The sequence below is a fragment of the Mirounga angustirostris genome, unplaced genomic scaffold (genome assembly GCF_029215605.1).
Source record: "Mirounga angustirostris isolate CCGP_5_RB_7025 unplaced genomic scaffold, mMirAng1.0.hap1 SCAF_9, whole genome shotgun sequence".
NCBI classification, from domain to species: Eukaryota; Metazoa; Chordata; class Mammalia; order Carnivora; family Phocidae; genus Mirounga; species Mirounga angustirostris.
This window is the reverse complement of record NW_026991717.1, coordinates 30,514,107-30,539,574: the sequence shown is the minus strand read 5'-3', so window position 1 is coordinate 30,539,574 and position 25,468 is coordinate 30,514,107. Positions and strand designations below refer to the sequence as shown.

At 38.9% G+C, this 25,468-nt stretch overlaps 1 protein-coding gene and 1 pseudogene across 8 annotated transcripts in view; one reads left to right on the top strand and one right to left on the bottom strand.

The window, feature by feature from the left end:
* The window catches only part of SCAPER (S-phase cyclin A associated protein in the ER), a 539,097-nt gene that overhangs the window by 109,831 nt on the left and 403,798 nt on the right, over window positions 1–25,468 (top strand). The window lies entirely within an intron of this gene.
* On the bottom strand, window positions 6,923–7,272 carry LOC123861990 (copper transport protein ATOX1-like; annotated as a pseudogene).

Here is a 25,468-nt window from a genome sequence, read left to right as displayed (position 1 = left end):
CACATTTAGGTCTTTCATCCATTTTGAGTCTATTTTTGTGTATGGTGTAAGGAAATGGTTCGGTTTCATTCTTCTGCATGTGGCTGTCCAAATTTCCCAACACCATTTGTTGAAGAGACTGTCTTTTTTCCAGTGGGTATTCTTTCCTGCTTGGTTGAAGATTAGTTGGCCATAGAGTTGAGGGTCTGTTTCTGGGGTCTCTATTTTGTTCTGTTGATCTGTCCATCTGTGTTTGTGCCAGGTCCATACTGTCTTGATGGTTACAGCTTTGTAATAGAGCTTGAAGTCTGGAATTGTGATGCCACCAGCTTTGGTTTTCTTTTTCAACATTCTTTTGGCTATTTGGGGTCTTTCTGATTCCATACAAATTTTAGGGTTATTTGTTTCAGCTCTGTGGAAAATGTTGATGGTAGTTTGATAGGGATTGCATTGAATGTGTAGATTGCTCTGGATAGCATAGACATTTTAATAATATTTGTTCTTCCATTCATTGAGCATGGAATGTTTTTCCATTTCTTTGTGTCTTCCTCAGTTTCTTTCATAAGTCTTCTATAGCTTTCAGAGTACAGAGCCTTTACCTCTTTGGTTAGGTTTATTCCTACATATCTTACAGTTTTTGGTGCAATTGCAAATTGGATCGATTCCTTAATTTCACTTTCTTCTGTCTCATGTTTGTGTATAGAAATGCGACTGACTTTTGTGCATTGATTTTATATCCTGCCACGTTGCTAAATTCCTATATGAATTCTAGGAATTTTTGGGTGCAGTCTTTTGGGTTTTCAACATAGAGTACCATGTCATTTGCAAAGAGTGAAAGTTTGACTTCTTTGCCAATTTGTATGACTTTTATTTTTTTTTGTTGTCTGACTGCTGAGGCTAGGATTTCTAGTACTATGTTGAACAACAGTGGTGATAGTGGACATCCCTGCCATGTTCCTGACCTTAGGGGAAATGCTCTCAGTTTTTCCCCATTGAGTAGGATATTCGCTGTGGGTTTTTCATAGATGGCTTTTATGATATTGAGGTATATTCCTTCCATTCCTACACTGTGGAGAGTTTTAAGCAAGAATGGATGCTGTATTTTGTCAAATGCTTTTTCTGCATTGAGAGGATCATAGGATTCTTATCCTTTCTTTGATTAATGTGGTATGTCATGTTGATTAATTTGCAGATGTTGAACTACGCTTGCAGCCCAGGAATAAATCCCACTTGGTCCTGGTGAATAATCCTTTCAATGTACTGTTGGATCCTATTGGCTAGTATCTTGGTGAAAATTTTTGCATCCATGTTCATCAGGGATATTGGTCTTTAATTCTTTTTGGTCAGGTCTTTGGTTTTGGGATCAAGTAATGCTGACCTCATAGAATGTGTTTGGAAGTTTTCTTCCATTTCTATATTTTGAAACAGCTTCAGAAGAATAGATTAATTCTTCTTTAAATGTTTGGTAGAATTCTGCTGGGAGGCCATCTGGTCCTGGACTCTAGTTTTTTGGGAAATTTTTGATTACTGCTTCCATTTCTTTGCTGGTTATGGGTCTCCTCAGGTTTCTATTACTTTTAGTTTTGGTAGTTTATATGTTTCTAGGAATGCATCCATTTTTTCCAGATTGCCTAATTTGTTGGCATATAGTTGCTTTTAATATGTCCTTATAATTGTTTATATTTCTTCAGTGTTGGTTGTGACCTCTCCTCTTTCATTCATGATTTATTTGGGTCCTTTCTCTTTTCTTTTTGATAAGTCTGGCTAGGGATTTATCAATCTTGTTTATTCTTTCATAGAGCCAGTTCCTAGTTTTGTTGATCTGTTCCACTTTTTTTTTTTGGATTTCTATTTCATTGATTTCTGCTCTAATATTATTTCTCTTCTTCTGCTTGGTTTAGGCTTTATTTGCTGTTATTTTTCCACCTCCTTTAGGTGTAAGGTTAGCTTGTGTATTTGAGTCTTGTTCTTGAGAAAGGCTTGTGTTGCTATATACTTGCCTCTTAGGACTGCCTTTGCTGCATTCCCAAGGTTCTCAACAGTTGTGTTTTCATTTTCATTTGCTTCCATGAATTTTTTCAATTCTTTAATTTCCTCATTGACCCATTCATAGGATGCTCTTTAACCTCCATGTATTTGTGTACCTTCCAAATTTTCTCTTATGATTGGGTTCAAGTTTTAAAGCATTGTGGTCTGAAAATATGCAGGGAGTAATCCTAGTTTTTTGGTACTGGTTGAGACCTAATTTGTGACCCAGTGTGTTATCTATTCTGGAGAATGTTTCATGTGCACTGGAGAAGAATGTGTATTTTGTTGCTTTAGGATGGAATGCTCTAAATATATCTGTGAAGTCCATCTGGTCCAATGTGTCATTCAAAGCCCTTGTTTCCTTGTTGATCTTCTGCTTAGATGATCTGTGAGTGGAGAGTGTTAACGTCCATTACTGTGAGTGGAGAGTGTTAACGTCCATTACTGTGAGTGGGGTGTTAACGTCCCCTACTATTATTATTATCAATGTTTTTCTTTAATTTTGTTATTAATTGGTTTATTTAGTTGGCTGCTCCCAATATAGGGACATAAATATTTACAATTGTTAGATCTTCTTGTTGGATAGACCCTTCTATTATGATATAGTGTATTTCTTAATGTCTTTTTTTTATGTTATGTTAGTCACCATATAGTACATTATTAGGTTTTGGTTTTTTTTTTTTAAAGATTTTATTTATTTATTTGAGATAGAGTGAGAGAGAGAGAGTGAGAGAACACAAGCAATGGGAGCAGCAGAGGAAGAGGGAGAAGCAGATTCTTCACTGAGCAGGGAGCCCATTGAGGGGCTCGATCCCAGGACCCTGGGATCATGACCTGAGCCGAAGGCAGATGCTTAACTGACTGAGCCATGCAGGCGTCCCAGTACATAATTAGTTTTTGATGTAGTGTTCCATGATTCATTGTTTACATATAACACCCTCTCCCCTCTGAAACCCTCAGTTTGTTTCTCAGAGTCCGTAGTCTCTCATGGTTCATCTTCCCCTCTGATTCTCCGCCCCCCTTCATTTTTCCCTTCCTTCTTCTAATGTCCTCCATGCTATTCCTTATGTTCCACAAGTTCCTTCTCCTAATGTCCTCCATGCTATTCCTTATGTTCCATATGATAATTGACTTTCTCTGCTTATTTCACTTAGCATAATCTCCGGGCCCATCCATGTTGATGTCGTATTACAGTCTTTGGTTTAAAATCTAATTTTTTTGATATAAGGATTCCTCTCCCAGCTTTCTTTTGAAGTCCACTAAACGCAAATGGTCTAAATATTAAATTTTTGAAATTATAGTTGCATTAAAAATAATGCCCGAGTGTGTTCAGCTTAAAGTGATATAACTTCAATTTAAAAACATAGAAAAGGCAAAAGAAGAAGATGGGAAAATATATTCTGTACATGTCCTATTCAAATCAATGGTGGTGTTCCTAATTCCCAGACAAAATAGAGTATCCAAGAAACAGTTTAAAGAGAAATATTTTTTTAATTATTTTTTTAAACATTTTATTGACTTATTTATTTGAGAGAGCACATGTGAGCACAGAGGGAGAGGCAAATGCCCTGCTGAGCAGAGAGTGGGATGTGGGACTCGATCCCAGGACACTGAGATCATGACCTGAGCTGAAGGCAGATGCTTAACCATCTGAGCCACCCAGGTGCCCCTATTTTTTTAATTATTAAAGGAGTATTTTAACAGAATTGGAAAACAATTCTTAATTTATATGTATGTAACACATTTTTAAAACATACAAAGCAAAAACTAACATATTGAGAGGGAAAATGGAAAAATCTATACTCATACTATGAGATTTTAACATAACTGTCTCAACACTGATAGTATAAGTACACAAAAATCAAGATATCTAAACAATGTGATTAATGAACCTGATATAATTGATATGTCTAACAAATATGCTGCTTCTTTTCCATTTTTTTCTTTTGATCCTTCAACCTGGAAACTTTTTACTGACATGTCTTCTAGTCCACTGATCCTCTATTCTGTATATCTAATCCATATAAAGATATTAATAATAGCTATTTTGAAAAGTCTGTGTCTGAAAATTAAAAATTAAAATATCTGAACTACCTGTGGGCTTGTTACTTTAAAAACATTTTGGGGGAGTTCTCAGGTATTTGATCCTTTTTTTTTTTCTTTTTTTTTTTTAGCATGCTTCATAATATTTAATTGAATATTTAACATAGTGTATTTAAAATTATAGAGGCTCCTTTCAAAAATATTGTTGTTTTTCATCTGGCAGGAAGATAGAGTTTAAGCAGTTTACCTTAATCCTTTAAGGTTTGGTTTGAGGTTTTATTAAAGTTGATGTGTTTTAGTTTTGTCCTTATTCCTTTTGGGTCTTAACTGAAAATCTGGGGTGTTTGCCATGACTACTACATTCCTTAATTCCTTAGCACTCTACAGTTGATATAATATGTGCTTAGCTCATTAGCATTCCAGCTCCTTTTTTTTGCTGGGTGTCATGGAGTCTTACTGTATATGTGCGAAGTTTAGTAGTTGTCAGACTCCTAAGGGAAGGTTAAATGCAGTTCCTGCCTCTCCAAGATTTTTGCCCCTGAAGTCTCAGTTATTTTAGACTCATTGAACTCTAGTATTTGTTTCATCTAGACAGGACTGCTGGTTTCTGCTAGGAGTCACTTCCCCTGCATTGTGAATTTGAAATGTCTTCAGGAAAAAATTCTAGGGTGAATGTGGATGTCATGTTGTCCTTCCCTTTTCTCAGGAATTGTAGTTCCTTAAATCTTGCCTATCTTGGTTGCTTTCCAATGCTTTTAGACAGTTCACATATGTAGTTTGTCTAGCTTTTATAGTTGTGTTTGGCATGAAGAGGGTTAATTTTGATAGACTACTTTGTCATGGTAGTAACTATAAGTCCAAATATATATCCAAGTACACATGGAACATTTACCAAAATTGACACATGCCAAGCTATTGAACAAATTTCACAAAATTTTAGATGATTGAACTCATTTTGTCTTCTTGAACACTGTGGAATTAAGTTAGAAATCAATTTAAAAAGATAGCCATATAATTCTCAATTTTTTGGAATTTTGGAATATATTTCTGAATAATCCATGAGTCAGAGAAGAAATCATAATGAAAATTATAAAATGGGAATTCAATGAAAATTAACATTTAAAATCTTGTGGGTTTAAGGTAATGCTGTGCTTTGAGGAAAATTTCTAGCCTCAATTTCATATATTAGAAAAGAAGAAAACCTATCTCTGGAAATTAGAAAAGAACAAGTTAAACCTATGGAACATAAGAAGGAAGGAGAAGATACAGGTGAGACTTGAGAAAATCAGCAGAGCCAAAAGATAATTCTTTGAATAGGCTAATAAAATTAGCAGACTTTTAGTACTGATTATGAAAAGAGAGGAGACAAGCTATAATACCAGGTATGAGATAAGGACATGAGTAGAGATCCCACGGATATTAAGAAGATAATAAGAAGGGGGTGCCTGGGTGGCTCAGATGGTTAAGCATCTGCCTTCGGCTCAGGTCATGATCCCAAGGTCCTGGGATCGAGTCCCACATTGGGCTCCCGGCTCAGTGGGGAGCCTGCTCCTCCCTCTGACCCTCTCCCCTCTCATGCTGTTTCTCTCTCGCTCGCTCTCTAAAAAAAAATAAATAAAATCTTAAAAAAAAAAAAGATAAGAAGATATTATGAACAATATTATATGCTAAATTTAGAAACAGAAGAAAATGACAAATTTTTTGAAAAACACTATGTAGCCAAACTTTCATAGCATGAATGAGAAAAACTTGAAGGAATTTAGTAAGTATTTTTTAAAAATCTGAGTGTATAATATTTTTTCACAAAGAAAATTCCTGATCAAGATGGCTTCATTGTGAATTCTTTCAAATTTTTAAGGTAAAAATAACATTAATCATATAGAAACTCTTACTGAGAATAAAAAAATGGATCTTGTTTTATGATGCCAGCATAACCTAATAAAGGATATTATAAAATAGAACATTTTCTTTTGAACAATGATAAGTTGTAAACAAAATATTACTGCATTAATATAGTGATAAGTAAAAATGGTAATACATCAGTAATGTTGGGATTATTTTGTTGCTTTTCAATTATTGGTTGTATAATTTGAATTTAGTGCTACTGTATTAATGACATTTGTAAAATTTTAAAATTTGTACAAGTCTGGAGTATAATAACTATGCTATGAAATATAATTTTGAGTTTTGTGTACTTACAAGATTATTCTAAGTATTTAGAAGCTCTCAGACAGGTTAATTGCATGATTTGCTATTCTCAACAAGCATTCTTCATTATGTGAATAATTTTTCAATATGGTTTTTACTGAAGGGTCCTTAAAAATGTAATTTGTTCATAGCTAATTTCTTAGTGTCTAAGAAACCTGTGTTATAGTTTCTGTTTTGATACATTCCTCTGACTTGCTTCAGTTATTTCACTTTTCCTTTTTATTACATTATAGTGTTTGTGTTGGCCATCATTTTGGTTATGGACTAGGTTCAAGTGTTAAGCAGTATTTCTTTATATAAGAAAGCTTTCAAAGAGGGGTGTTTTTCTTTCCTTTCAAAAGTAAAGTTATTAATCATACTGCTTCTAAGGGTGAGCCAGTTAAATTAAGTGGAAACTGAAATCTTTTGTTAAACTTAATTTCATAATTTAGTTGTTTTTTTATCTTTTGGCATGTATGATTTTTATAAGGTTGACTTTATATTTTAAAATATATATTATATTAAATATTAAAATAAATAGTAAATATAAATTAAATATATTAAATGTTAAATATATATATACTTATATATAACATATACATATATCTATATATCTATATATAATATATATACTTATTCTCCCTCACCACCCCAAGAAAAGTGCCTTAGCTTTATTGCAGGGAAGCTAGGGAGGAGCAGCACAAGTGAGGGTCTCTGCAGGAACTCCCATCGCTAAGCAGGACTTCCAGGCCCCAGGTCTGTCTGCAAGTCGGGAGAGGATAAGTGTCCTGTCCCCTTTGGTCCATCTTGGGCCAAGGGTTCCAGACCCTTGCTTCCTGGGGCTGAGGTAGGAAATAGCCTTGCCTGTTTTCCCCAGGGTCTCCAATAGTGTCCACACTGTGCTCAGAGTTGATGCAGACCTTCTTGTTGGGCAGGTCAATGTCAAACTCAACCCCTTTTTGAGCTTGTTGAGCACCTGACTGCATTAGAGCAGCCTTCACAGGTCTCATCCTCGGAGAACTTGTGCTTTGACATGATGATATGGATGTCGTGGTAATGGTGGCGACCCCTCTCATTTATATATTTATTTATTATATTTTTAATTATGTTAAGTTAGCCACCATACAGTACATCATTAGTTTTTTTACGTAGTGTTCAGTGATTTATTAGTTGTATATAACACCCAGTGCTCATTACAACATGTGCCCTCTTTAATACCCATCACCTGTGGCTACCCCATCCCCTAACATCCCTCCTCTCTGAAACCCTCAGTTTGTTTCCCAGAGTCCATAGCCTCTCATGGTTTGTCTCCCTCTCTGATTCACCCCCTTCAGTTTCCCTTCCTTCCCCTAATGTCCTCTGTGCTATTCCTTATGCTCCACAAATAAGTGAAACCATATGATAATTGTCCTTCTTTGCTTGACGTATTTCACTTAGCATAATCCCCTCCAGTTCCCCCCATGTTGTTGTAAATGGTGGGTATTCATCCTTTCTGATAACTGACTAATATTCCATTGTATATATGAACCACATCTTCTTTATCCATTCATTTGTTGAAGGGCATTTCGGCTCTTTCCACAGTTTGGCTATTATGGACATTGCTGCTATGAACATTGGGGTGCATGTGCTCCTTCTTGTCACTACATCTGTATCTTTGGAATAAATACCTAGTAGTGCAATTGCTGGGTCATAAGGTAGCTGTATTTTTAATGTCTTGAGAAACCTCCATATTGTTTTCTGCAGTGGCTGTAACACCAGCTTGCATTTCCACCAACAGTGTAAGAGGGTTCCCCTTTCTCCAAATCCTCGCCAACAACTGTTGCTTCCTGACTTGTTAATTTTTGTCATTCTAACTGGTGTAAGGTGGAATCTCAATGTGGTTTTGATTTGTATTTCCCTGATGGCTAATGATGTTGAACATTTTTCATGTGTCTGTTAGCCATTTGTATATCTTCTTTGGAGAAGTGTCTGTTCAGGTCTTCTGCCCATTGTTTGACTTGATTATTTATTGTGTGGGTGTTGAGTTTGAGAAGTTCTTTATAGATCTTGGATACCAGCCCTTTATCTGTACTGTCATTTGCAAATATCTTCTTCCATTCTGTGGGTTGCCTCTTAGTTTTGTTGACTGTTTCCTTTGCTGTGCAGAAGCTTTTTATCTTGATGAAGTCCCCAAAGTTCATTTTTGCTTTTGTTTCCCTTGCCTTTGGAGACATGTCTTGAAAGAAGTTGCTGTGGCTGATATCGAAGAGGTAACTGCCTATGTTCTCCTTTAGGATGTTCTCCTTAGGATCTCCAACTATATGGATTCTGTCTCACATTGAGGTCTTTCATCCATTTTGAGTTTATCTTTGTGTATGGTATAAGAGAATGGTCGAGTTTCATTCTTCTGTATGTAGCTGTCCAATTTTCCCAGCACCATTTATTGAAGAGACTGTCTTTTTTCCACTGGATATTTTTTCCTGATTTGTTGAAGATTATTTGACTATAGAGTTGAGGGTCCATTTCTGGAGACTCTCTTCTGTTCCACTGATCTATGTGTCTGTGTTTTGTGCCAATACCATGCTGTCTTGGTGATCACAGCTTTGTAATATAGCGTGAAGTCAGGCAACATGATGCCCCCAGCTTTGTTTTTCTTTTTCAAATTTCCTTGGCGATTTGGGGTCTTTTCTGGTTCCATACAAATTTTAGGATTGTTTGTTCCAGCTCTGTGAAAAATGTTGATGGTCTTTTGAAAGGGATTGCACTGAATGTGTAGATTGCTCTGGGTAACATAGACATTTTATTTTATTTTTTATTTTTTTAAGATTTTATTTGTTTGACAAAGAGAGACACAGTGAGAGAGGGAACACAAGCAGGGGGAGTGGGAGAGGGAGAAACAGGTTGCCTGCTGAGCAGGGAGCCTGACATGAGGTTCAATCCCAGGATCCTGGGATGATGACCTGAGTCAAAGGCAGACACTTAACAACTGAGCCACCCAGGCGCCCCAACATTGACATTTTAACAATGTTTATTCTTCTGATCCATGAGCATGGAATGTTTTTCCACCTTTTTGTGTCTTCTTCAATTTCTTTCCTGAGTGTTCTGTAGTTCCTAGAGTATAGATCCTTTACCCCTTTGGTTAGGTTTATTCCGAGATATCTTACGGTTTTTGGTGCTATTGTAAGTAGAATTGTTGGTCTAATTTCTCTTTCTACAGTTGCATTGTTAGTGTTCAAGAAAGCAACTGATTTCTGTGCATTGATTTTGTATCCTTCACAATTACTGAATTGCTGTATGAGTTCTAGTAATTTGGGGGTGGAGTCTTTTGGGTTTTCCACATAAAGTATCATGTCATCTCCGAAGAGAGAGACTTTGACTTCTTCTTTGGCAATTTGAATACCTTTTATTTCTTTTTGTTGTCTGATTGCTGTTGCTAGGACTTCTAGTACTATGTTGAAATAGTGGCAAGAGTGGGCATCCTTGGCGTGTTCCTGATCTTAAGGGAAAGGCTCTCAGCTTTTCCCCATTGAGGATGATAGTCGCCGTGGATTTTTCATACATGGATTTTGTTAACTTGAGTAATGTTCCCTTTATCCCTATACTCTGAAGAGTTTTAATCAGGAAAGGATGCTGTATTTTGTCAAATGCTTTTTCTGCATCAATCGAGAGGACCATATGGTTCTTCTCCCCCCTCTTATTAATGTGTTCTATCACATTGATTGATTTGTGAATGTTGAACGACCCTTGCATCCAGGGGATAAATTCCACTTGGTCATCGTGGATGCTTCTTTTTATGTATTGCTGGATCCTGTTAGCTAGGATTTTGTTGAGGATATTGGAATCCATACTTATCAAGGATATCGGTCTGAAATTCTCCTTTTTGATGGGGTCTTTGCCTGGTTTGGGGATTAAGGTAATGCTGGCTTCATAGAATGAGTTTGGAAGCTTTCCTTCTGTTTCTATTTTTTGAAACAGCTTCAGTAGAATAGGTATTATTTCTTCTTTGAATGTTTGGTAGAGTTCCCCAGGAATCCATCGGGGGCCCTGGACTCTTGTTTTATGAGAGGTTTTTGATGACCGCTTCAATCTCGTTACTGGTTATTGGCCTATTCAGGTTGTCAGTTTCTTCCTGCTTCAATCTTGGGAGTTTATAGGTTTCAAGGAAGGCATCCATTTCATCCAGGTTGCTCAGGTTATTGGCATATAATTGTTGATAATAATTTTTTTTTCCCCACATACTACAGGTATTTATTTCCTAAGATCCCATGACAAAATAAATGGAACCTTCCAGTGAAAGGGTTCAGAAGTTCAAACTTAAATAAATTGGGGCCAAAAAGCAAGTGTTTATTGAGAGAGACTATAGCTCTAGCTAAGAGTAACAAATACCTTAAATCTATACTATTCCCTCTCTTTGACTCTACAACAGAATTTTTTAAGTAAATATTAATGGTGGGTATATATAAATATATACACACAGAATATATGCAGTATACTTATCTTTCAAAGTTATATATCCCTATATTTTACAAATATTTATATAATGCCCCCAAAAGGAGCAAGCTTTCTATACTTTTGTTCCATACCTCTTATTGTATCTAAAAACAAAATGCATTATTTCTTCCATCATCAAAAGTCAAAAACTTTCAAAATATTATCTTTCCCTGTGGCCCTGTATTTTTTTTTAAATTTTTTTATTCTTATGTTAATCCCCATATGTTACATCATTAGTTTTAGATGTAGTGTTCCATGATTCATTGTTTGTGCATAACACACAGTGCTCCATGCAGAATGTGCCCTCCTCAATACCCATCACCAGGCTAACCCATCCTCCCACCCCCCTCCCCTCTAGAACCCTCAGTTTGTTTTTCAGAGTCCATCGTCTCTCATGGTTCGTCTACCCCTCCGATTCCCCCCCTTCATTCTTCCCCTCATGCTACCTTCTTCTTTTCTTTTTTTTCTTAACATATATTGCATTATTTGTTTCAGAGGTACAGATCTGAGATTCAACAGTCTTGCACAATTCACAGCGCTTACCAGAGCACATACCCTCCCCAGTGTCTATCACCCAGTCACCCCATCCCTCCCACCCCACCCCCCACTCCAGCAACCCTTAGTTTGTTTCCTGCGATTAAGAATTCCTCCTATCACTGAGGTCATATGATACATGTCTTTCTCTGTTTGACTTACTTCGCTCAACATAATACTCTCCAGTTCCATCCACGTCGTTGCAAATGGCAAGATCTCATTCCTTTTGATGCCTGCATAATATTCCATTGTATATATGGACCACATCTTCTTTATCCATTCATCTGTCGATGGACGTCTTGGCTCTTTCCACAGTTTGGCTATTGTGGACACTGCTGCTATAAACATCGGGGTGCACGTACCCTTTCGGATCCCTACTTTTGTATCTTTGGGGTAAATACCCAGTAGTGCAATTGCTGGATCATATGGTAGCTCTATTTTCAACTTTTTGAGGAACCTCCATACAGTTTTCCAGAGTGGCTGCACCAGCTTGCATTCCCACCAACAGTGTAGGAGGGTTCCCCTTTCTCCGCATCCCCGCCAACATCTGTCGTTTCCTGACGTGTTAATTTTAGCCATTCTGACTGGTGTGAGGTGGTATCTCATTGAGGTTTTGATTTGGACTTCCCTGATGCTGAGCGATATTGAGCACTTTTTCATGTGTCTGTTGGCCATTTGGATGTCTTCTTTGGAAAAATGTCTGTTCATGTCTTCTACCCATTTCTTGATTGGATTCTTTGTTCTTTGGGTGTTGAGGTTGATGAGTTCTTTATAGATTTTGGATACTAGCTCTTTATCGCATATGTCATTTGTAAATATCTTCTCCCATTCTGTTGGTTGTCTTTTGGTTTTGTTGACTGTTTCCTTTGCCTTGCAAAAGCTTTTTATTTTGATGAAGTCCCAAGAGTTCATTTTTGCCCTTGCTTCCCTTGCCTTTGGCGATGTTTCTAGGAAGAAGTTGCTATGGCTGAGGTCGAAGAGGTTGCTGCCTATGTTCTCCTTTAGGATTTTGATGGACTTCTGTCTCACATTGAGGTCTTTCACCCATTTGGAGTCTATTTTTGTGTGTGGTATAAGGAAATGGTCCAGTTTCATTCTTCTGCATGTAGCTATCCAATTTTCCCAACACCATTTGTTTTTTCCATTGGACATTCCTTCCTGCTTTGTCGAAGATTAGTTGACCATAGAGTTGAGGGTCCATTTCTGGGCTCTCTATTTTGTTCCATTGATCTATGTGCCTGTTTTTGTGCCAGTTCCATACTGTCTTGATGATGAAAGCTTTGTAATAGAGCTGGAAGTCCGGAATTCTGATGCCGCCAGCTTTGCTTTTCTTTTTCAAGATTCCTCTGGCTATGCGGGGTCTTTTCTGGTTCCATACGAATTTTAGGATTATTTGTTCCATTTCTTTGAAAAAAGTGGATGGGATTTTGATGGGGATTGCATTGAATGTGTAGATTGCTCTAGGTAGCATTGACATCTTCACAATATTTGTTCTTCCAATCCATGAGCATGGAACGTTTTTCCATTTCTTTGTGTCTTCCTCTATTTCTTTCATGAGTATTTTATAGTTTTCTGAGTACAGATCCTTTGCCTCTTTGGTTAGATTTATTCCTAGGTATCTTATGATTTTGGGTGCAATTGTAAATGGGATCGACTCCTTAATTTCTCTTTCTTCTGTCTTGTTGTTGGTGTATAGGAATGCCACTGACTTCTGTGCATTGATTTTATATCCTGCCACTTTACTGAATTCCCGTATGAGTTCTAGCAGTTTTGGGGTGGAGTGTTTGGGGTTTTCCACATAAAGTATCATATCATCTGCAGAGAGTGAGAGTTTGACTTCTTCTTTGCCGATTTGGATGCCTTTGATTTCTTTTTGTTGTATGATTGCTGTGGCTAGGACTTCCAATACTACGTTGAATAGCAGTGGTGATAGTGGACATCCCTGCCGCGTTCCTGACCTTAGGGGGAAAGCTCTCAGTTTTTCCCCATTGAGAATGATATTTGCTGTAGGTTTTTCATAGATGGCTTTTATGATACTGAGATATATACCCTCTTTGCCTATACTCTGAAGAGTTTTGATCAGAAAAGAATGCTGTACTTTGTCAAATGCTTTTTCTTCATCTATTGAGAGGATCGTATGATTCTTGTTCTTTCTTTTATTAATGTATCATATCACATTGATTTGTGGATGTGGAACCAACCTTGCAGCCCAGGGATAAGTCCCACTTGGTCGTGGTGAATAATCCTTTTAATGTACTGTTGGATCCTATTGGCTAGTATTTTGGTGAGAATTTTTGCATCCATGTTCATCAGGGATATTGGTCTGTAATTCTCCTTTTTGATGGGGTCTTTGTCTGGTTTTGGGATCAAGGTAATGGTGGCCTAATAAAATCAGTTTGGAAATTTTCCTTCCATTTCTATTTTTTGCAGCAGTTTTGGAAGAATAGGTATTAATTCTTCTTGAAATGTTTGGTAGAATTCCCGTGGGAAACCATCTGGCCCTGGGCTTTTGTTTTTTGGGAGATTTTTGATGACTGCTTCAATTTCCTTAGTGTTTATAGGTCTGTTCAGGTTTTCTATTTCTTCCTGGTTCAGTTTTCGTAGTTGATACATCTCTAGGAATGCATCCATTTCTTCCAGGTTATCTAATTTGCTGGCATGGAGTTGCTCATAATATGTTCTTATACTTGTTTGTATTTCTTTGGTGTTGGTTGTGATCTCTCCTCTTTCATTCATGATTTTGTTTATTTGGGTCATTTCTCTTTTCTTTTTGATAAGTCTGGCCAGGGGTTTATCAATCTTGTTAATTCTTTCAAAGAACCAGCTCCTAGTTTCGTTGATCTGTTCTACCGTTCTTTTGGTTTCTATTTCATTGATTTCTGCTCTGATCTTCATTATTTCTCTTCTCCTGCTGGGTTTAGGCTTTATTTGCTGTTCTTTCTCCAGCTCCTTTAGGTGTAGGGTTAGGTTGTGTACTTGAGACCTTTCTTGTTTCTTGAGAAAGGCTTGTATTGCTATATACTTTCCTCTTAGGACTGCCTTCGCTGCATCCTAAAGATTTTGAATAGTTGTGTTTTCATTATCATTGGTTTCCATGAATTTTTTTTAATTCTTCTTTAATTTCCGGGTTGACCCATTCATTCTTCAGTAGGATGCTCTTTAGTCTCCATGTATTTGAGTTCTTTCCGACTTTTCTCTTGTGATTGAGTTCTAGTTTCAAAGCATTATAGTCTGAAAATAGGCAGGGAATGATCCCAGGCTTTTGGTACCAGTTGAGACCTGATTTATGACTTAGGATGTAATCTATTCTGGAGAATGTTCCATAGGCACTAGAGAAGAATGTGTATTCCATTGCTTTTGTATGGAATGTTCTGAATATGTCTGTGAAGTCCATTTGGTCCAGTGTGTCATGTAAAGTCTTTATTTCCTTGTTGATCTTTTGCTTAGACGATCTGTCCATTTCAGTGAGGGGGGTGTTAAAGTCCCCCACTATTATTGTATTGTTGTCAATGTGTTTCTTTACTTTTGTCATTAATTGCCTTATATAATTGGCTGCTCCCATGTTAGGGGCATAGATATTTAAAATTGTTAGATCATCTTTTTGGATAGACCCTTTTAGTAGGATATAGTATGCTTCCTCCTCTCTTATTACAGTCTTTGGTTTAAAATCGAATTTGTCTGATATAAGGATTGCCACCCCAGCTTTCTTTTGGTGTCCATTAGCATGGTAAATGGTTTTCCACCCCCCTCACTTTCAATCTGGGGGTGTCTTTGGGTCTAAAATGAGTCTCTTGCAGACAGCATATCGATGGGTCTTGTTTTTTAATCCAATCTGATAGCCTATGTCTTTTGATTGGGGCATTTAGCCCATTACATTCAGGGTAACTATTGAAAGATAGGAATTTAGTGCCATTGTATTGCCTGTAAGGTGACTGTTACTGTATATTGTCTGTGTTCCTTTCTGGTCTATGTTGCTTTTAGGGTCTCTCTGCTTAGAGGACCCCTTTCAAGATTTCCTGTAGGGCTGGTTTTGTGTTTGCAAATTCATTTACTTCTTGTTTGTCTTGGACGCTTTTTATCTCTCCTTCAATTTTCAATGACAGCCTAGCTGGATATAGTATTCTTGGCTGCATATTTTTCTCATTTAGTGCTCTGAATATATCCTGCTAGTCCTTTTTGGCCTGCCAGTTCTCTGTGGATAGGTCTTTTGCCAATCTAATGTTTCTACCATTGTAGGTTACATATCTCTTCTCTCGCACTTTCAGGATTTTCTCTTTGTCTATGAGACTCGTAAGTTTTACTATTAGATGTCTGGGTGTTGACCGATTTTTATTGATTTTGAGATGTTCTTTTTTTTTTTTTTTTAAGATTTTATTTATTTATTTGAGAGAGAGAGAATGAGAGACAGAGAGCATGAGAGGGAGGAACGTCAGAGGGAGAAGCAGAGTCCCTGCCGAGCAGGGAGCCCGATGCGGGACTCGATCCCGGGTCTCCAGGATCATGACCTGAGCCGAAGGCAGTCGCTTAACCAACTGAGCCACCCAGGCGCCGATATTTTTATTGATTTTGAGAGGGGTTCTCTGTGCCTCCTGGATTTTGATGCCTGTTTCCTTCCCCAAATTAGGGAAGTTCTCTGCTACAGTTTGCTCCATTATACTTTCTGCCCCTCTCTCTCTTTCTTCTTCTTCTGGGATCCCAATTATTCTAATGTTGTTTCGTCTTATGGTATCGCTTATGTCTCGAATTCTGCCCTCGTGATGCAGTAGTTGTTTATCTCTCTTTTTCTCAGCTTCTTTATTTTCCATCATTTGGTCTTCTATATCAGTAATTCGCTCTTCTTCCTCATTTATCCTAGCAGTTAGTGCCCCCATATTGATTGCACCTCATTAATAGACTTTTTGATTTCAAGTTGATTATATTTTAGTTCTTTTACTTCTCCAGAAAGGGTTTCTCTAATAACTTCCATGCTCTTCTCAAGCCCAGCTAGTATCTTTAAAGTGATGATTCTGAACTCTAGATCCGACATCGTACTAATGTCCGTATTGAGTAGGTCCCTGGAAGTCGGTACTACCGCTTGTTCTTTTTGTTGAGGTGATTTTTTCCGTCTTGTCATTTTGTGCAGAGGAGAATAGATTAATGAGAGAACAAAATGCTAGCAGGGTACAACCTCCCCACGAAATATACTCTAAACAAATCAGAAAAGACCTGAAGCAGTGGGAAAAGAAAGGGAAAGAGAGAAAAAAGGAAAACAAAAAAAAAGAAAAAGATAAAGATAAAAAGAAACAAAACAGAACAAAACAAACGAACAAGAACAAAAAAACCAGAATGTGATCAAATGTGATCAAATCTGGCTGGTATATAGATCAGTGCCACACACTAGATTTTGGGTGTATTTTGGTCCGTTAGAAGAAAGTGCCTCCCAAAATCTTAAAGAAAGAAAAACTTATATGTGTACAAAAATAAGGGTTGATATGATGAAGGGATGGAATATGACTAAAGATGGTAATTATAGGGCGCCTGTGTGGCTCAGTTGGTTAAGCGACTGCCTTCGGCTCAGGTCATGATCCTGGAGTCCCAGAATCGAGTCCCGCATTGGGCTCCCTGCTCGGAAGAGAGTCTCCTTCTCCCTCTGCCACTGCCCCCTCTCATGTGCTCTCTCTCATTCTCTCTCTAAAATAAATAAATAAAATCTTTGAAAAAAAAAAGATGGAAATTATAAAAAATTTTATAAAAGGAATTGATAAGAAGTTGTTTGAAAAAAGAAAGAAGAGGATTTAAAAAAAAAAGGGAGAGCATGTGATCAGGCAGGGGAGTAAAAAAAACCATATACTAGAGATTTAGGGCTTATTTTGATCTTTTAGAAGAAACTATCTCAAAATTTTATAGAGAGAACAACTTATATATATATGCCAAAAATACGGGTAACTACTATGAAGGGATAGAGTATGACTAAAAATGAAAAATAAAAATGGTTTTTAAAAAAGGGAATGATAAGATGTTCGTTGAAAAAGGGAAAAAGAAAAATTTAAAAAAAAAAAAGGAAAAGAAAAAGGACAGTTAAAAAAAAATTAACTTTGGAAGACTAAAGAATTATGGGAAAAAAGCCATTAATTCTATGTGCAGTATTCCCCTAGCGCTGGAGTTCTGCCATTCTCATTGATGGGTAAACTTGGTCTTGGCTGGCTGTTCTCGCTGATCTTCTGGGGGAGGGCCCTGTTGGCATGGTTCCCAAATGTCTTTGCCCGAGGCGGAATTGCCCCGCCCTTGCCCTGTCCAGGCTAAGTAATCTGCTCGGGTTTGGTCTTGGGAGCTTTTGTTCCCTGCGAGCTTTCCGTACAGCTTTGGAGGCGGAGTTTGAAAATGGCAGCCTCCAAATCTCTGCCCCAGAGGAGCCGAGAACTCGGCCCCGCTCCTCAGTGAGCCCCCAGGGAAAAGCTATCAGTCATTCCCGTCTCCCCGGTCTCTGGCCGCACTCCGTGCTCACCCGGCCTGTGACCATGCATTTCTATCTCTGGCACCCGACCTTGTGTGGAGTCTCCAAACCCAGCAGATCCCTGCGGTGCACTCCTGCGCCACTCCTCCCGGGGGAGGAAGTTGAATCTCCCCGGTTCTGCCGCTTGTTGGGTCCCTGCTGGAGGAGCAGTGGCCCGACTGTCCCACGGATCATGGTTTATGTCAACCCCGAGCTGAGAGCCCGCGTCTGGGCTCCGCCTCTGCAGCCGGCTTCCCTGCTCTGTTACCTGGGAACTCTCCCACACTCAGGCACCCCCAGTCTTTCTGTGATCCGGAGAGTCCTGAGACCACACTGTCTCGTGAGGTTTCCACCCCCCGCTTAGCCACCGCAGTGACGTCCCTCAGCGGAGCCGACTTCTAAAATTGCCGATTTTGTGCTCTGTGGCTCTATCACTTGCCAGAAGCGGCTGACAGAGGCTCCTCCCCCTCCGTCTATCCTCCCGAGTATCGCCTCGGATTCACTTCTCCGCACGTCCTACCTTCGAGAAAGTGGTTGCTTTTCTGTTGAGAGAGTTGTTGCTCTTCTTTTCTTCGATCTCCTGTTGAGTTTGTAGGTGTTCAGAATGGTTTGATCCCTATCCAGCTGAATTCCTGAGAGGAGATGAAATCCAGGTCTCCTACTCCTCCGCCATCTTGCTGCACCCCCCTTTGATAATAATTTCTAATAATTGTTTTTATTTCCTTGGTGTTAGTCGTGATCTCTCCCCTTTCATTCATAATTTTATTAATTTGGGTCCTTTCTCTCTTCTTTTGGATAAGTCTGGCCAGTGGTTTATCGATCTTATTAATTCTGTCCAAGAACCAGCTTCTAGTTTTGTTGATCTGATCTACTGTGTTTCTGGTTTCTAATTCATTGATCCCTACTTTAATCTTAATTATTTCTCTTCTAATACGTGGCTTAGGCATCGTTTGTTGTTTTTTTTCTAGTACTTTAAGGTGTAAAGTTAGTTGGTGAATTCGGGATATTTCTATTTTTTTGAAGAGTGTTTTTTTTTTTTTTTAATTTTATTTATTCATTCATGAGACAGAGAGAGAGAGAGAGAGAGAGAGGCAGAGGGAGAAGCAGGCTCCCCGCTGAGCAGGGGGCCCGATGCAGGACTCGATCCCAGGACTCTGGGATCACGACCCGAGCCGAAGGCAGAAGCTCAGCCGTCTGAGCCACCCAGGTATCCTGGGATTTTTCTATTTTTTTGAGTGAGGCTTGAATTGCTATGTATTTCCCCCTTAGGACCGCCTTTTCAGTATCCCATATGTTTTGGACAGTGTGTTTTTGTTCTCATTGGTTTCCATGAATTGTTTAAGTTCTTTGATTTCCTAGTTGACCCAAACATTCTTGAGCAGAGTGGTCTTTAGCTTCCAAGTGTTTGAATTTTTCCAAATTTTTTCTTGTGAATGAGTTCCAGTTTTAAGGCATTATGGTCTGAGAATATGCAGGGAATTATCTCAGTCTTTTGGTATTGGTTGAAATGTGATTTGTGACCCAGTGTGTGGCCTGTTCTGGAGAAGGTTCTCTGTGCGCTCGAGATGAATGAGTATTCTGTTGTTTTAGGGTGGAATGTTCTGTATATATCTATGAAGTCCATCTGGTCCAGTGTGTCTTTCAAAGCTCTTGTTTCTTTTTGATCTTCTGCTTAGATGATTTGTCCATTGCTGAGAGTGGAGTATTGAGGTCTCCTACAATTAACGTATTGTTATCAATATGACTCTTTATTTTGGTTAAGAATTGGCTTATGTAGATGGCTGCTCCCATGTTGGGGGCACAGATATTTACAACTGTTAGATCTTCTTGTTGGATAGACCCCTTATGTATGATAGAGTGTCCCTCTACATCTCTTACAACAGTCTTTTTTTTTCTTTATTTCATTTTATTATGTTAGTCACCATACATCATTAGTTTTTGATGTGGTGATCCACCATCCATTGTTTTTGTATAACACCTTTTCATCCATGCAGTATGTGTCCTCCTTAATACCCATCACCAGGCTAACCAATCCTCCCTCCCCCCTCCCCTCTAAAACCCTGTTTGTCTCTCAGAGTCCATAGTCTCTCATGGTTCATCTCTACCTCCAATTCCCCTCCCCCTCATTTTTCCATTCCTTCTCCTAGTGTCCTCCATGCTATTCCTTATGTTCCACTAATAAGTGAAACCATACGATAATTGACTTTCTCTGCTTGACTTATTTCACTTAGCATAATCTCCTCCAGTCCCATCCATGTTGATGTAAAAGTTGGGTATTCATCCTTTCTGATGGCTGAGTAATATTCCATTGTATATATGGACCACATCTCCTTTTTCCATTCATCCGTTGAAGGGCATCTCGGCTCTTTCCACAATTTGGCTATTGTGGACATTGCTGCTATGAACATTGGGGTGCATATGGCCCTTCTTTTCACTACATTTGTGCCTTTGGGGTAAATACCCAGGAGTGCAATTGCTGGGTCGTAGGGTAGCTCTATTTTTAAATTTTAGAGGAACCTCCACACTCTTTTCCAAAGTGGCTGTCCCAACTTGCATTCCCACCAACAGTGTAAGAGCGTTCCCCTTTCTCCACAACCTCTCCAAGATTTGTTGTTTCTTTCCCTCTCCATTTTTGCCATTTTAACTGGTGTAAGGTGGTATCTCAATGTGCTTTTGATTTGAATTTCCCTGATGCCTAATGATGATGAACATTTTTTCATGTGTCTGTTAGCCATTTGTATGTCTTCTTCAGAGAAGTGTCTTTTCATATCTTCTGCCCACCTTTTGACTTGATTATTTGTTTTTTGGGTGTTGAGTTTGAGAAGTTCTTTATAGATCTTGGATACCAGCCCCTTATCTGTAGTGTCATTTGCAAATATCTTCTCCCATTCTGTGCATTGCTTCTTTGTTTTGTTGACCGTTTCCTTTGCTGTGCAGAAGGTTTTTATCTTGATGAAGTCCCAAAAGTTCATTTTTACTTTTGTTTCACTAGCTTTTGGAGATGTATCTTGAATGAAGTTGCTGTGAGCCATGTCATAGAGGTTACTGCCTGTGTTCTCCTCTAGGATTTTGATGGATTCTTGTCTCACATTGAGGTCATTCATCCACTTTGAGTTTATCTTTGTGAATGGTGTTAGAGAATGGTCGAGTTTCATTCTTCTGCATGTGGCTGTCCAATTTTGCCAGCACCATTTATTGAAGAGAGTGTCTTTTTTCCATTGCATGTTTTTTCCTGCTTTGTCAAAGATTATTTGACAATAGAGTTGAGGGTGTATATCTGGGTTCTCTATTCTGTTCCGTTCGTCTATATGTCTGTTTTTGTGCCAGTACCATGCTGTCTTGGTGATCACAGCTTTGTAATATAGCTCGAAATCGGGCAACATGATGCCCCCAGCTTTGTTTCTCTTTTTCAACATTTCCTTGGCGATTCAGGGTCTTTTCTGATTGCATACAAATTTTAGAATTGTTTGTCCCAGCACTTTGAAAAATGTCATTGGAATTTTGATCGGGATGGCATTGAAGGTATAGTTTGCTCTGGGTAGCATAGACATTTTAACAATGTTTATTCTTCCGATCCATGAGCATGGAATATTTTTCCATCTTTTTGTGTCTTCTTCAGTTTCTTCCATGAATGTTCTATAGTTACTAGAGTATAGATCCTTTACCTCTTTGGTTAGGTTTATTCCGACGTATCTTATGGTTTTTGGTGCTATTGTAAATGGAATCGTTTCTCTAATTTCTCTTTCTACAGTTGCGTTGTTAGTGTATAAGAACGCAACTGATGTCTGTTCATTGATTTTGTATCCCGCCACATTACTGAATTGCTGTATAAGTTCTAGTAATTTGGGGGTGGAGTCTTTTTGGTTTTCCACATAAAGTATCATGTCATCTGCCAAGAGAGAGACTTTGACTTCTTCTTTGGCAATTTGAATACCTTTTATTTCTTTTTGTTGTCTGATTGCTGTTGCTAGGACTGTACTGTGTTGAACAGAGTGGCGAGAGTGGGCATCCTTGGCATGTTCCTGATCTTAAGGGAAAGGCTCTCAGCTTTTCTCCAGTGAGGATGATATTCGCTGTGGGTTTTTCATAGGTGGATTTTTTGAACTTGAGGAATGTTCCCTCTATCCGTATACTCTGAAGAATTTTATTCAGGAAAGGATGTTGTATTTTGTCAAATGCTTTTTCTGCATCAATTGAGAGTACCATATGTTTGGTTCTTCTCTCTCCTCTTATTAAGGTGTTCTATCACATTGATCGATTTGCGAGTGTTGAACCACCCCTGCATCCCGGGGATAAATCCCACTTGGTTGTGGTGGATGATCCTTTTAATGTATTGTTGGATGCTGTTAGCTAGGATTTTGTTGAGGATTTTGGAATCCATATTCATCAGGAATATTGGTCTGAAATTCTCTTTTTTGATGGGGTCTTTGCCTGGTTTGGGGATTAAGGTAATGCTGGCCTCATAGAATGAGTTTGGAAGTTTTCCTTCTGTTTCTATTTTTTGAAACAGCTTCAGCAGAATAGGTATTATTTCTTCTTTGAATGTTTGGTAGAATTCCCCAGGGAATCCATCGGGCCCTGGACTCTTGTTTTTTGGGAGGTTTTTGATCACTGCTTCAATCTCGTTACTGGTTATTGGCCTATTCAGGTTGTCAATTTCTTCCTGTTTCAGTCTTGGCAGTTTATAGGTTTCCAGGAAGGCCTCCATTTCATCCAGATTGCTCAGTTTATTGGCATATAGTTTTAATGATAATTTCTAATAATTGTTTCTATTTCCTTGGTGTTAGTCATGATCTCTCCCCTTTTATTCATCATTTTATTAATTTGGGTCCTTTCTCTCTTCTTTTGGATAAGTCTGACCAGTGGTTTATCGATCTTACTAATTCTTTCAAAGAACCAACTACTAGTTCAGTTGATCTGATCTACTGTGTTTCTGGTTTCTAATTCATTGATCTCTGCTTTAATTATAATTATTTCTCTTCTAATGCGTGGCTTAGGCATCATTTGTTGGTTTTTCTGTACTTCCTTAAGGTGTAGAGTTAGTTGGTGCATTCGGGATTTTTCTATTTTTTTGAGTCAGGCTTGGATGGCTATGTATTTCCCCCTTAGGACCGCCTTTTCGATATCCCATAGGTTTTGGACCGATGTGTTTTCGTTCTCATTGATTTCCATGAATTGTTTAAGTTCTTCTTTGATTTCCTGGTTGACCCAAACATTCTTGAGCATAGTGGTCTTTAGCTTCCAAGTGTTTGAATTTCTGCCAAATTTTTTCTTGTGATTGAGTTCCAGTTTTAAAGCATTGTGGTCTGAGCATATGCAGAGAATATTCTCGATCTTTTAGTATCGTTTGAGACCTGATTTGTGATCCAGTATGTGGTCTATTCTGGGGAAAGTTCTATGTGCGCTCGAGAAGAATGAGTGTTCTGTTGTTTTAGGGTGGAATGTTCTGTAAGTATCTGTGGGGTCCATTGATCCAGTGTATAATTCAAAGCTCTTGTTTCTTTTTTGATTTTCTGCTGTGATGATCTGTCCATTGCTGAGAGTGGAGTATTGAGGTCTCCTACAATTAACGTATTATTATCAATATGACTCTTTATTTTGGTTAACATTTGGCTTATGTAGATGGCTGCTCCCATGTTGGTTGCATAGATATTTACAATTGTTAGATCTTCTTGTTGGATAGGCCATTTAAGAATGATATAGTGTCCTTCTGTGTCTCTAATTACAGACTTTAGTTTAAAATCTACCCCAGCTTTCTTTTGAGGTCCACTGGCATGGAAGATGGATCTCTATCCCTTCACTTTCAGTCTGGATATATCTTTAGGTTCAAAATCAGTCTCTTGTAGGCAGCATATGGATGGGTCCTGTCTTTTTTTCTAATCTACAACCCTGTGTCGTTTTATGGCAGTATTTAGGCCATTTATGTTGAGTGTGATTATTGAAAGATATGAATTAATTGTCATCATATTTCCTGTCAAGACGTTGTTTTTATAGACTGTCCCTGTAAATTTCTGTTGTATATCACTCTTGGTGTCTTTCTCCTTTTATAGAACCCTCCCTTAATATTTCTTGCAGGGCCAGCTTAGTGGTCACATATTCTTTCAACTTCTGCTGGTCGTGGAAGCTCTGCATCTCTTCATCCATTCTAAATGACAGCCTTGCCAGATAAAGTATTCTTGGCTGCATGTTCTTCTCGTTTAGTACCCTGTATATGTCTTGCCAGGCCTTTCTGGCTTGCCCGGTCTCTGTGGATAGGTCTGACGTTATTCTGAATATCTTCTCTCTGTATGTAAGGAATCTCTTCCCCCTAACTGCCCTTTAGATGGTTTCCTTGTTTCTAAGATTTGCGAGTTTTACTATTACATGCTGGGCTGTTGGCCTGTTTTCCTTGATCTTGGGAGGGGTCTTCTCTGCCTCTAGGACGCGAATGTTTGTTTCATTCCCCAGATTAGGGAAGTCTCAGCTACGATTTGCTCAAATACATTTTCTATTCCTCTGTCTCTCTCCACTCCCTCCGGGATTCCAATAATTCTGACATTGGAACGCTTCATGGTGTCACTTATTTCTCTGATTCTATTTTCATGGATTCTGTTTTTCCCTGGCCTCCTCTTTTTCCTTTTTATCTATTATATTGTCTTCCATTTCGCTTATTCGTTCTTCTGCCTCAGTTACCCTAGCTTTTATATTATCTAGTTTGGATTGGATCTCATTGATAGCATTTTTAAGTTTTGCCAATTCAGCTTTCATTTCTGCCCTTAGAGACTCTATGTTGCCAGTAATTGATTTCTCCATTTAGCCATTGTCTTCACAATTGCTAGCCTGAATTCCATCTCCAACATCTTGGTTATAGCTGCATCCATTTGTAAATCTGCAGCATAAGTCATAATCTCTGAGTCTTTTCTATTTTGGGGGCTCCTCCTCCTAGTCATTCTATTGATGGGTGTTTGAGGGAATGTATAGAGTCCAAATTATTGACCAGAAGCCAAGCAAAATGCACCTGTTTTCTGGGGATCTTAGGGTTGTTGGCCTCTTGTTTTCCCAGCCTGTCTTCTGCGGGAGGGGCCTGCTGCGTTGTTACTCAGGCAACCCTGTTTGGTCGGAGTTGCCCTGCCCCCCTGTGGCGGGGGATGGTCTCAGCAGGAATCAGTTTTTGGGGCTTTTGTTCTCTGGCGGCTTTCCCTGGTGGCTTTTTGTGTCTCTTTCACGAGTCTGAGCAGAAGAGACCGTTTCCAACCCTCTGCCTCAGAGCAGAGAGACTGCAGTGTGTTCTCCAGTGAGCTCTCCAGGCCACACTGTCTCCATTTCTGTTTGTCTGCTATAAACTGCAGCATCCTGGGTTGTGCGCCCCTCTGCAGCACTCCCAGTTCTGCCTCCAGGTCGGAGGAGGTCTCTGCACTTTTTGCTTCTAAAACTTCCAGCTGCTCCCAGTTCACCCGCGCCACCCCGCCGCTCTGGTTTCCGCCCCGGGGGCTGCCCTAAACTCCTTTCCCGGCCATTTCCGGTCTGCAAATCTGTGCTCCGTCCCCAGCACACAAGGCTGTCGGTCACCCACGGTGTAGGATCCCCACAGCCAGGCACCCTCCCGCTGCTGTTTATCCTCCGATATCTGCCCGCGGAATCACGGCTCCCTGCTTCATACCTTGAAGCCAACTGCCTGCGATTTTCTGTTTGTAGAGATCTAGATCTTCTTATATCTCAGGCTGGTTTCGTGGGTGCTCAGAGTGGTCTGGTAGATATCCAGCTCAATTCCCAGAA